This window comes from Vipera ursinii (genome assembly GCF_947247035.1).
Source record: "Vipera ursinii genome assembly, chromosome: 3".
Lineage (NCBI taxonomy): Eukaryota > Metazoa > Chordata > Lepidosauria > Squamata > Viperidae > Vipera > Vipera ursinii.
In genome coordinates this window covers 97,980,775-97,992,075 of record NC_139516.1, presented here as the reverse complement: position 1 = coordinate 97,992,075, position 11,301 = coordinate 97,980,775, and positions in this window count along the sequence as shown.

Genomic DNA, 11,301 nt, shown 5'->3' with positions numbered 1-11,301 from the left:
CTGAGAAACAACTGAAAGACAAAGGGCTTCATCACACAGTGCCCCCTAAGCTGACAAACACTAAGGACATAATCCAGCTTCCATCCTCATTTGATTTAGACGTTCCCACAACATCTCTCCACAAGATGAACCCTCAGCCATGCCCCTCCAAAAATGGACATCAATCTACATTTATTGACTTAAGCCAGAGTACCTGCTCTTTGGAAAAAAAATCATTCTTGGAGCAAGAGCAGAGGCACACTGGCAACCGAGATATAGAGGAGCAACAACAAGTTCTGCAACCCACGAGGAGAAATATCGAACCTCACAACAACTGTGTTTATATGGGAAGCTTAGATGATATTGACCCAGCTCCATTGTCAAGTTGACACCTGGCATTTCCACCATCTAGCCAATCAACCAAGTCAGACCACGTTGCTTCTGAGAACCCCATACAGTTGATGACCTGGAACATAGCTGGCTGGAAAAGGATGGTTGATAGTGGACTAATGAGCTTTCTTTCTAGATTTGATGTAATAGCCTTTCAAGAAACCTGGCTAACCGAAGTGGATGAACCAGTACAATTGCCAGGCTTTCAGGGATGGGCCTCCCCAGCCCTAAAAACAAAGAACAAAGGGAGACCCTCTGGTGGGCTATGCATTCTTATAAAGGAAGAGTTGCAATGGCAGGGAGAGAAATTATATAACGAAGATAAGTATCCGTACTTTCTAGCTGTCAAATTTGAATATGACCAGTTTGAGTTAATATTGGTAAATGTGTACATTCCTCCAAGCACATCCCAGCACTATAATTTTGAATATTGGATGGGCTTGGAAGTTATCTTAGAAGATTTATCTATATTGTACCCTCAGTCCATAGTGGTATTATTAGGAGATCTGAACGCTAGACTGGGTCCCTCTCTGTATGAGCTTGCCCAGAAGAAGGGAATCCCAGGGGAGTTCTTTGATAACCATCCTCAGTGGCTCTCAAGAGACTGTAAAAGTAATGCTGCTGGCCTTCTCCTAGTCTCCTTAATTTTTAAGGGTAATCTCCAAATTTTGGGAGGTAAGGACAAGAATTATACATACCCTTATACATACCACTCAGCCAATTCAAGTAGTGTACTGGATCTCTTTTGTGTGTCTAGAGATAAGGCTGACCTCTTCTCAGAGGTCACAGTACACCTTAGCGACAATAGCGACCATCAGCCTGTAAGTGTGACATTGCGAGGCCGCTCAGATTTAAGACCATATAACATGGCTGACAGATGACTCACCAAAAAGGTAGAGGTGACCCAAAATAAAAGGTTAATTTGGGCCAAAGTTGATACTAAGGCAATATTAGAATGCCTTAAAACAGAGAATGCTACTAAGTGGGCTAGAACAATACAGTCATCTACTACTGACTGGATGTCAGCCTTCAATGCATTCTCCAATCTGTGTAACATACTGAAGAAACACCTAACAGTGACGCGTGCTGCTTTAAAACGATCAAAAAATAAAAAATAAAAGAACAAGATCAGCAGAAGTCTATGGAATTTCCAAAATGTACTTACAGCCAAGCAGTGGGAGGAGCACGGCCTAAAAAAGATAGTCCTATTAAAGCAGTGCTCCAAGAGCTTTGGGATGATATGCATGGCAACTAAATTTTTAACTTGGAACGTTAATGGACTAAATTCACCACAGAAGAGGAAGAAAGTTTTTCAATATTTAAAACAATTCAAGATAGATGTTATATGTTTGCAAGAAACGCATATTAGGGTTGTGGACCAAAAGTATTTATCGAACCCAAGGTTGGGCACGCAATTTGTTGCTTCTGCAATGAATAAGAAAAATGGAGTGGTTGTTTATGCTAAAAGTGCTTTAACAGTGGACTTAATTGAAGCAGATAAGCATGGAAGATACGTTATGATAGAGTTGCTGCTAGAAGGTAAAAAGATGCTTTTAGTTGGATTATATGCTCCTAATCAACAACAAGCTGATTTTTTTAGTTTATTTCATACAAAGCTTACCCAGTTGGATTATAAATCTTTTATTTTTATGGGGGATTGGAATGGTGTTTTGGATGTACAGATGGACAAGGCTGGAGCTTTTAAGCGCGTCCCAAGTCATGCTAGACTGCCTAAATCATTTTTTTGAAATGAAGGATGACTTGGAACTGCGAGATATTTGGCGTGAAAGACATTCGCATGAAAAGGATTATACTTTTTTTTCTGACAGACATCAATCTTTTTCCAGGATCGATTTTATTTTGTTGACTAATGACTTTTTTTGAAGGACTAAGAAGGAAGGATTTTTTTGAAATTAATATGAATAAGGGCACCTCTATGGACATGGTTTGGGATGCTAGCAAGGCCTATATGAGAGGGGTGTTGATATATATGAACAATAAACATAGATGTGCTGTGGAAGCTAGGAGGAAAGAATTGGAGAATGAAATAAAGGAAAAAGAAAAGGCTTTGATTTTGAATCCAGAGGATGTGAAGTCTAAGGAGGCTATTAAACTGTTAAGAGGAATGGATTGAGTATATCCAGAACAAATATGGGACTAAGAAGTTTCATGTAGAATTTGAATAAGTCTTCCTTTCTTTTTTTTCTGTTTTTTTATATATTCTATATTAATAGTGTTTGTAGTTATCCTATATGAGCTAGAGAGAGATAGATTTTAGAGTTTATGGTTGTTAGCATATGGTTGTTTATGATTCTTTTTTTGTTTTTTATACCTTGTACTTAGCTCTGGGAAGTGGGGGGGGCGGGGAGGGGGGAGGGGTAAGGAGGGAGGGATAGGGGAGGGGGAGGGGGGACTGTCAAAGATAAAATGTATGATAAAACTTTTCAATTAAAAAAAAAAGAAACACCTAACAGCTAAACCTACTTCAAAAAGAGCCCAAGTGGGTAGACCTCGCTGGTTTGATCCTGATTGCCAGCGACAGAAAAAGAAATTGAAGGCAGCCATGAGGCTTGCCCAGAGGAATCCTACTGCCCATATACAAGCTAAGATGCTGCACACAAGAAGGGAATATAAAAAAACTATAACATTAAAGAAAAAACGTTTTGCCATTTCAATCTGGTCAGAACTTGAGTTGGCTGCCAGAAGTCATAATTCAGTATTATTTTGGCACTCAGTAGCAGGTATTCTGAAGGAACGGAGATTTGCATTTGACATACCAATCTCTGCTGCAGACTGGGAGAATTATTATCAGTGCTTGTTTGCCCCCACCGAACCGGTAAAGAAATTGTTTTTAAACAGTGATTTGGTAAATTCTAGAACTCTCCCCCCTTGGCCACCAGTTTCAGAAAAGGAGATACAGTCCATCATTAAAAGCTTAAAGAGCAATAAAGCCCCAGGCGAGGATTTTTTACCAGCAGAATTATTTAAGAAATTTCCCAACTGGTGGGGCCCTGTATTAGCAGGTCTTTTTACACACATAAATAACACCTGCCATATACCAGACAGGTGGAAGATGGCAATAGTTGTCCCTATATATAAAAAAGGGAATAAAAAGGATCCTAGTAATTATAGGCCCATCAGCCTGATTGACATTGTAGCAAAAATATATGCTAGGTACCTTTTGAACAGAATTGAAATCTGGGTAGAGGAAAACAACATCCTCACAGAAGAACAAGCAGGTTTTAGACAGAACAGATCTACTATTGATAACTGCTTTGTTTTGAACCATCTAATTGCCAAATATGCCTATAAGAGGAGACCCCTGTTTGCTGCTTTTATAGACCTTACAGCAGCATTTGATATGGTAAATAGAGACGTACTATGGAGTAAATTGACATCTCTTAAAATAGAACCCAGACTTCTGGCTTTGATTAAAGCCCTTTACACAAGTACCTGTTTGAGGGTGCGGTATGGGGTTAATGGGGCCCTGACTAATAGGATTCACACAAATAAAGGGATAAGGCAAGGGTGTATCCTGGCCCCATTATTATTTAATTTATACATCAATGATTTGCCAGGGTTAATGAAGGATACCATGGTACACATGCCGATGATCCTAAATACTTACTGTAACAGCTTGCTTTATGCTGATGATATGATTTTATTATCATACTCACAAGTAGGATTACGTAGGCTATTAAGAAGATTCAGCTCTTATTGCCAGGATAACTCCCTAATTATTAGCAAATCCAAATCGAAAATAATGGTGTTTGGAGACCATCAGAGACATAAGTGGCAATTAGACGGTGAACCAATTGAACAGGTTAATACCTTTGTATATTTGGGAGTAACTTTTTCCAAGACTGGATCTTGGGCCTGCCATCATCAACGAAGTACATTTAGAGCAAAAGCCCATTTGAATTTATTGCTCAAACTAAAGAATCATAGTTACCCAGGGTCCCTAGCTCCACTACTCAAAGTTTATAAGGCTAAGGTTACGACAATGCTCTTGTATGGAGCAGAAATTTGGTGTCTTTATTCAACCACAGCTTTAGAACGAACACAGTCCCAGCATCTGAGATGCATTTTGGGTGTAGATCCAAGAACATCTGCTGCAGCAGTTAGAGCTGAATTGGGAATTCATACAATTCAGGCATTATCTAAAATTAGAGCTTATAACTACTGGTGCAAGGTTAATGAAATGGAGACTGATAGACTCCCCAAATTATGCCTACTAGAGCAAATAAAACTGCAATCACAAATCTCCTGGATCACCAAACTAACAAATTTTGTAAGAAGCTGTGGCCTTCCTGTTTCTTGCGTAACAGGAGAACAATCTAAAAAAAGAGTTGCCCAAAGAATTAAGGATATAGAAGCACAAACTGATATAGCTATCCTTAGTAAGGTGGGTAACTTGAAATGGCTGAGTAAATACAAATGTACTTTTCAAGTGGACAGTTATTTGAAGTTACAACTCCCAAAACATCTTAGGGAGATATTTACGAGAGCGAGATTCAAACAGCTTGATACAATGGTCAGATATGGGAGATTTCATGCTATTCCGTACAATGAGCATCTCTGCATTTGCGGAGCGGCAGAGGTAGAGGACCTGGCTCACATCCTATTTGACTGTTGTTTGTATAAGAGGGTGAGAGACAGGTATCTTGGTCTATATACCAAACGAATGACCCACTGGGATCCCCATATCAAAATAACTTACCTTATGTCCGGCCAGAACTTGAAAATAACATCCAACGTAGCACAGTATTTGAACAAAATGATCCAGTTAAGATCTGCATATGTGGGACTGATTGGGGTAGATTGTAAGGGCGACTCCGAAATATAATGTTTCCATATTTTATCTATATCTTAAATTTGCATTTTATTACTATTTTAACTTAAATTGTATTTTAATTCCATTTTAAATTGTATTTTATCAAATTCCATTTCGGATTGCTTTTATCTAGTTTTGGTGATGGTTTGTTGCTGGAACTTTGTACTTTGATATGGCCCAAGGGCTAATCAATAAAAGTTGTTGACTGTTCGCTATTTGAAAAGGAGTGTAGCCTGTGCTGGAGTGGACTGTGTTATTGTAAACAACTTCTGCAAAGGGGAGTAGATCCATCCAATTTGTTTGCTGGAAATTAATAAAGCATCTTAAGTATTGCTCAAGTACTGAGTTTCCGCATTCCAATTGGCCGTTCCACTGAGGATGATGACTAGATGACAGTTCCTGAGTAGTACCTAAAAGGAATAAAAATTCCTTCTAAAATATTGACATAAATTGCACTGGCCTATCAGATATGATGCACTGGACTGCTCCATGCAGTCTGAAAATGTGCTGCATGAATAGTTTCACTAAGGTTTTTGTGGTGGGAACTTTGACTGTTCGCTATTTGAAAAGGAGGGTAGCCTGTGCTGGAGTGGACTGTGTTATTGTAAACAACTTCTGCAAAGGGGAGTAGGTCCATCCAATTTGTTTGCTGGAAATTAATAAAGCATCTTAAGTATTGCTCAAGTACTGAGTTTCCGCATTCCAATTGGCCGTTCCACTGAGGATGATGACTAGATGACAGTTCCTGAGTAGTACCTAAAAGGAATAAAAATTCCTTCTAAAATATTGACATAAATTGCACTCGCCTATCAGATATGATGCACTGGACTGCTCCATGCAGTCTGAAAATGTGCTGCATGAATAGTTTCACTAAGGTTTTTGTGGTGGGAATCTTTTGGCAAGGGATAAGGTGCACCACAACGGTGGCCACAGGATTGGAAAAGATCAGTTTACATTCCAATTCAAAAGAAAGGCAGTGCCAAAGAATGTTCAAACTATCGCACCATTGCACTCATTTCTCATGCTAGTAAAGTTATGCTTAAAATCCTACAAGCTAGACTCCAACAGTATGTGGATCGAGAACTACCAGAAGTACAGCCAGGATTTCAAAGAGGCAGAGGAACTAGAGATCAAATTGCCAACATATGCTGGATCATGGAGAAAGCTAGAGAGTTCCAGAAAAACATCTACTTCTGCTTCATGGACTATGCTAAAGCCTTTGATTGTGTGGATCATAACAAACTGTGGCAAGTTCTTAAAGAGATGGGCATACCAGACCATCTTATTTGTCTCTTGAGAAACCTATATGTGGGCCAAGAAGCAACAGTGAGAACTGGACACGGAACCACTGATTGGTTCAAAATTGGGAAAGGAGTCCGGCAAGGCTGTATACTGTCACCCTGCCTATTTAACTTATATGCAGAGCACATCATGAGAAAGGCAGGGCTAGATAAATCAAAAGTTGGAATTAGGATTGCCGGAAGAAATATCAACAACCTAGGATATGCAGATGATACCACTCTAATGGCAGAAAGTGAAGAAGAACTAAAGAGCCTCTTGTTGTGGGTGAAGAAGGAGAGTGCAAAACTTGGGTTGAAACTTAACATTAAGCGGTGAGGCGCTCTGACCCTCTGTTTCTTCCCCGAGGTCCCAGGAGCGAGGATGTGCAGCCTCCTGAGCTCCAGCTGGTGTACGTGAATGCCAGGTCCGTGGTTAACAAAGCTCCCCTTGTTCGGGATTTATTTGAGGGTGAGCATGCGGACCTGGCTTGCATCACGGAGACTTGGTTGGGTCCAGAGGGTGGGGTCCCTTTGGTTGATCTCTGCCCACCAGGTTTCCGGGTGCTACACCGGCCCCGGGCTCAAGGTAGGGGCGGGGGAGTGGCGGTAGCTATCAGGGAGACCTTATGTCCGCAGGAGTCCACCGTTCCTCAGATAGTCGGGTGTGAGTCTCTCTTTTTGAGATTTGGTCTGGGGGCGCAGTTGGGCTTGCTGCTGGTGTACTTTTTGCCTAGTCGCGCAGCGGCAGCCCTGCCTGAGCTACTCGATGTCCTCTCTGGGTTGGTGATTGAGTTCCCCAAACTCATAGTTTTGGGTGACTTCAATCTACCATTCCTAGGAGGTTCATCTGAGTTAGCTCGGGAGTTCATGGCTTCCATGACGGCCATGGACCTGATGCAAGTAATTTCTGAACCAACTCATGAGGGAGGCCACACCCTTGACCTGGTTTTTTTATCTGGATGGTGGTTTGATGAACTTGGTGGGGGCTCTCCATTTATTATGCCCCTGTCATGGACGGATCATCACCTCCTGCGGCTGGTCTTCCATTTTACCACCCCCTGCCATGGGCGTACGGAGCCAAACAGATGGTACCGCCCCAGGCACTTAATGGATCCTGACAGGTTCCAGGCAGCGCTGGGGTCCCCACCTGCCTCTGTTGCTCACAACTCGGTGGATGCCTTAGTGGAAACCTGGGAAAGGGCGGCCACTGAGGCACTTGACCGAGTTGTACCCTTGTGGCCCCTGACCCGGTGCAGATCCCAACGAGCTCCATGGTTCTCTACGGAGCTCCACGAGATGAAGCGTCGGAAATGGGGCCTAGAGAGCTGTTGGAGGTCCAGCCGATCCGAATCCGACCGGTTGCAACTAAGAACCTTTACTAGGTCTTATCTCACAGCGATGAGGGCGGTGAGGTGTAATTACTTCTCTGCCCTCATCGCGTCTGCAGATAATCGCCCAGCTGCCCTGTTTAGGGTGACCCGATGCCTCCTTAATCAGGAGGTGAGGGAGGAACCCTTGCAGGGCCGTGCCAAGGAGTTTGGTCAACATCTGTCGGATAAAATCACTCGGATTCGGACCAGTCTAGACTCCAACTGGGCAGAGTCCGACGACCAGGACATGGGTGGTCTTGTCGATGTTATCTGGGAGGAGTTTGATTCTGTGACCCCTGAGGAAGTGGACAGGATTATGGGGAGGTTGAGCTCCACCACATGTTTATTGGACCCATGCCCTTCTTGGCTGGTCTATGCAGCTCGGGAGAGGACACGAGGCTGGTTCCAGGCAGTCATATCTGCTTCTTTGAGTGAGGGCAATTTCCCCGCCATCTTGAAGGAGGCGGTGGTGAGACCTCTCCTCAAGAAGCCTGTCCTGGACCCAACTGTGTTGAATAACTTTCGTCCGGTCTCCAACCTTTGCTTTCTTGCAAAGGTTGTTGAGAGTGTGGTGGCGCATCAGCTCCCCCTGGTTCTGGATGAAGAGGATTATCTGGACCCGTCCCAATCGGGTTTCAGGCCCGGACACAGCATGGAGACGGCATTGGTCGCTCTGGTGAATGATCTCTGGAGGGCCCGAGACAGAGGACATTCCTCTGTCCTTGTCCTATTAGACCTCTCGGCGGCTTTTGATACCATCGACCATGGTATACTGCTGCGGCGTCTCAGGGGATTGGGAGTGGGAGGCACAGTTCTTCAGTGGTTCTCCTCCTATCTCCTGGGACGCTCGCAGTCTGTGTTGGCAGGGGGGCAGAGGTCGACCCGAAGGACTCTCGTTTGTGGAGTTCCTCAGGGGTCGGTCCTCTCGCCTCTCCTGTTCAACATCTACATGAAACCGCTGGGTGAGATCATTCATGGTTTTGGAGTTGGGTATCATCAGTACGCCGATGATACCCAGCTTTTCATTTCGACCCCAAACCACCCCAGTGATGCCCTCGATGTGATATCCCATTGTCTGGAGGCTGTTCGGGTCTGGATGGGGAGGAACAGACTTCAGCTCAACCCTGACAAGACTGAGTGGCTGTGCATTCCGGCATCCCGGGACATTCAAAATATTCCACCTCTTTCTATGGGGGGTGAGTTTTTACCCCCCGTGGATAGGGCTCGCAACTTGGGAGCCCTCCTAGATTCACGGCTTACCCTGGAAGACCATATAGTAGCCGTGACTAGGGGGGCTTTCACTCAGGTTCGCCTGGTGCGCCAGTTGCGGCCCTATCTGGACCGGAATGCCCTGTGTACGGTCACTCATGTGCTCGTGACCTCTCGCCTGGACTACTGCAATGCTCTTTACATGGGGCTCCCCTTGAAGACCACTCGGAGGCTCCAACTGGTACAGAATGTGGCCGCGAGAGTTGTCTTGGGAGTTTCCCATTACTCCCATGTTATACCTTTGCTGCGCGAGCTGCATTGGTTACCAGTTGTCTTCCGGGTGAGATTCAAGGTTTTGGTTATGGTCTTTAAGTCCTTACATGGCATGGGTCTGGAGTACCTCGGGGACCACCTGCTGCTGGCATCAACTTCCCTCCGCCCTGTGCGTTCCCACAGAGAGGGCCTCCTCAGGGTGCCTCCGGTCAGAGAATGTTGGCTGGTGGCCCCCAGGGGGAGGGCCTTCTCTGTGGGCGCTCCGTCTTTATGGAACCAACTGCCAGTTGAGCTCCGGACGGCACCAGACCTTTGCTCCTTCCGGCACGGTCTGAAGACCCATTTATTTGAACAAGCTGGCCTGGCCTGATGGGGGGCGTCAGGGTTTTTAATGGGTTTTTATACTACTACTGCTTTTATCTGGGCAATTGTTTAATTCTCTTTTAATTTTTGTATTTTCTATTTATATATGCCCTGTTCACCGCCCTGAGTCCTTCGGGAGAAGGGCGGTATACAAATTTAATAAATGAAATGAAGAAAACCAAGATCATGGGATCCAGCCCTCTCAATTCCTGGCAAATAGATTGGAAAGAAATAGAGGTAGTGACAGATTTCATTTTCCTGGGCTCCAAGATCACTGCAGATGAGGACTGTAGCCAAGAAATTAAAAGATGCTTGCTCCTCAGGAGGAAAGCCATGGCAAATCTAGACAGCACACTAAAAAGCAGAGATATCACCCTGTCAACAAAAGTGCATATGGTCAAGGCTATGGTCTCCCAGTTGCAATGTATGTCAGTGATAGTTGGACCATAAGAAAGGCTGAGCACCAAAGAATTGAGGCCTTTGAATTGTGGTGCTGGAGAAGACTCTTGCGAGTCCCTTGGACTGCAAGGCGATCAAACCGGTCAGTCATAGAGGAGACCAACCGTGACTACTCTTTAGAAGGCCAGATCCTGAAGCTAAAACTCAAATACTTTGGCCACCTAATGAGAAGGAAGGACTCACTGGAGAAGAGCCTAATGCTGGGAAAGATTGAGGGCAAGAGAAGAAGGGGACGACAGAGAATGAGGTGGCTGGATGGAGTCACTGAAGCAGTAGGTGTGAGCTTAAATGGACTCCAGAAGATGGTAAATGACAGGAAGGCCTGGAGGAATGTTGTCCATAGGGTCACAATGAGTCGGTCACGACTTCGCACCTATCAACAACAAAGTGCACCTGTTTGGAAAACAAATCCATAATCCCCCAGATGATATTGTTCCTGTTACTTTCTGGTAATTCCACTATAAAATACATGGCTATTTCTTTCCAGGGGGGTGATGGTTTCGCCACTGGTTGTAACAGTCCAGGCGACTTCCCCTGCAGCCTCTTGGCAATTGTGCAGGTTGGGCAGCTTGCCATGTAGCTTTCTATGTCCTTTTTCATGGATGGCCACCAAAATTGCCTTTTACTTAAAAGTAAAGTTTTTACAAACCCAAAATGTCCTGCTGATTTTCTATCATGGCATAACTGCATGAAATTTATCCTCTGGGTGGCTGGAAAATATAGCTTCTCCCCCACCCAGGGTAGTCCGTCTATTTTTCTGGAAACATTCATCACTTCCCAATGACTTTCAGAATTCGATTCCAGTTTCACTATCCAGCTGCAGTGTCATTTTAGCTTAGGCCCAGGTGGTTACTGGCACTGCTAGTTTTTGTTCGGGCATAACTGGTTTAGAGTCAGTGGCTCATGTGCTGTTATATTGGGGCATGTGAGACAGTGCCTCTGCCGGGAAATTCTTTCCCCCTGGTAAGTGTTTAAGTGTGAAATGGAATTGGTGAAAGTGCTGAGGCCAGCGGGCTTGCTTAGGCGTGAGTTTTCTGGGCGTTTTTAGTGCTTCAAAAATTTTATGGTCTGTCCAGACCTGGAAGGGGATTTTTTTTTCCTTCAAGGAAATGTCGCCATGTTAATAATGACCACCTCACAGCAT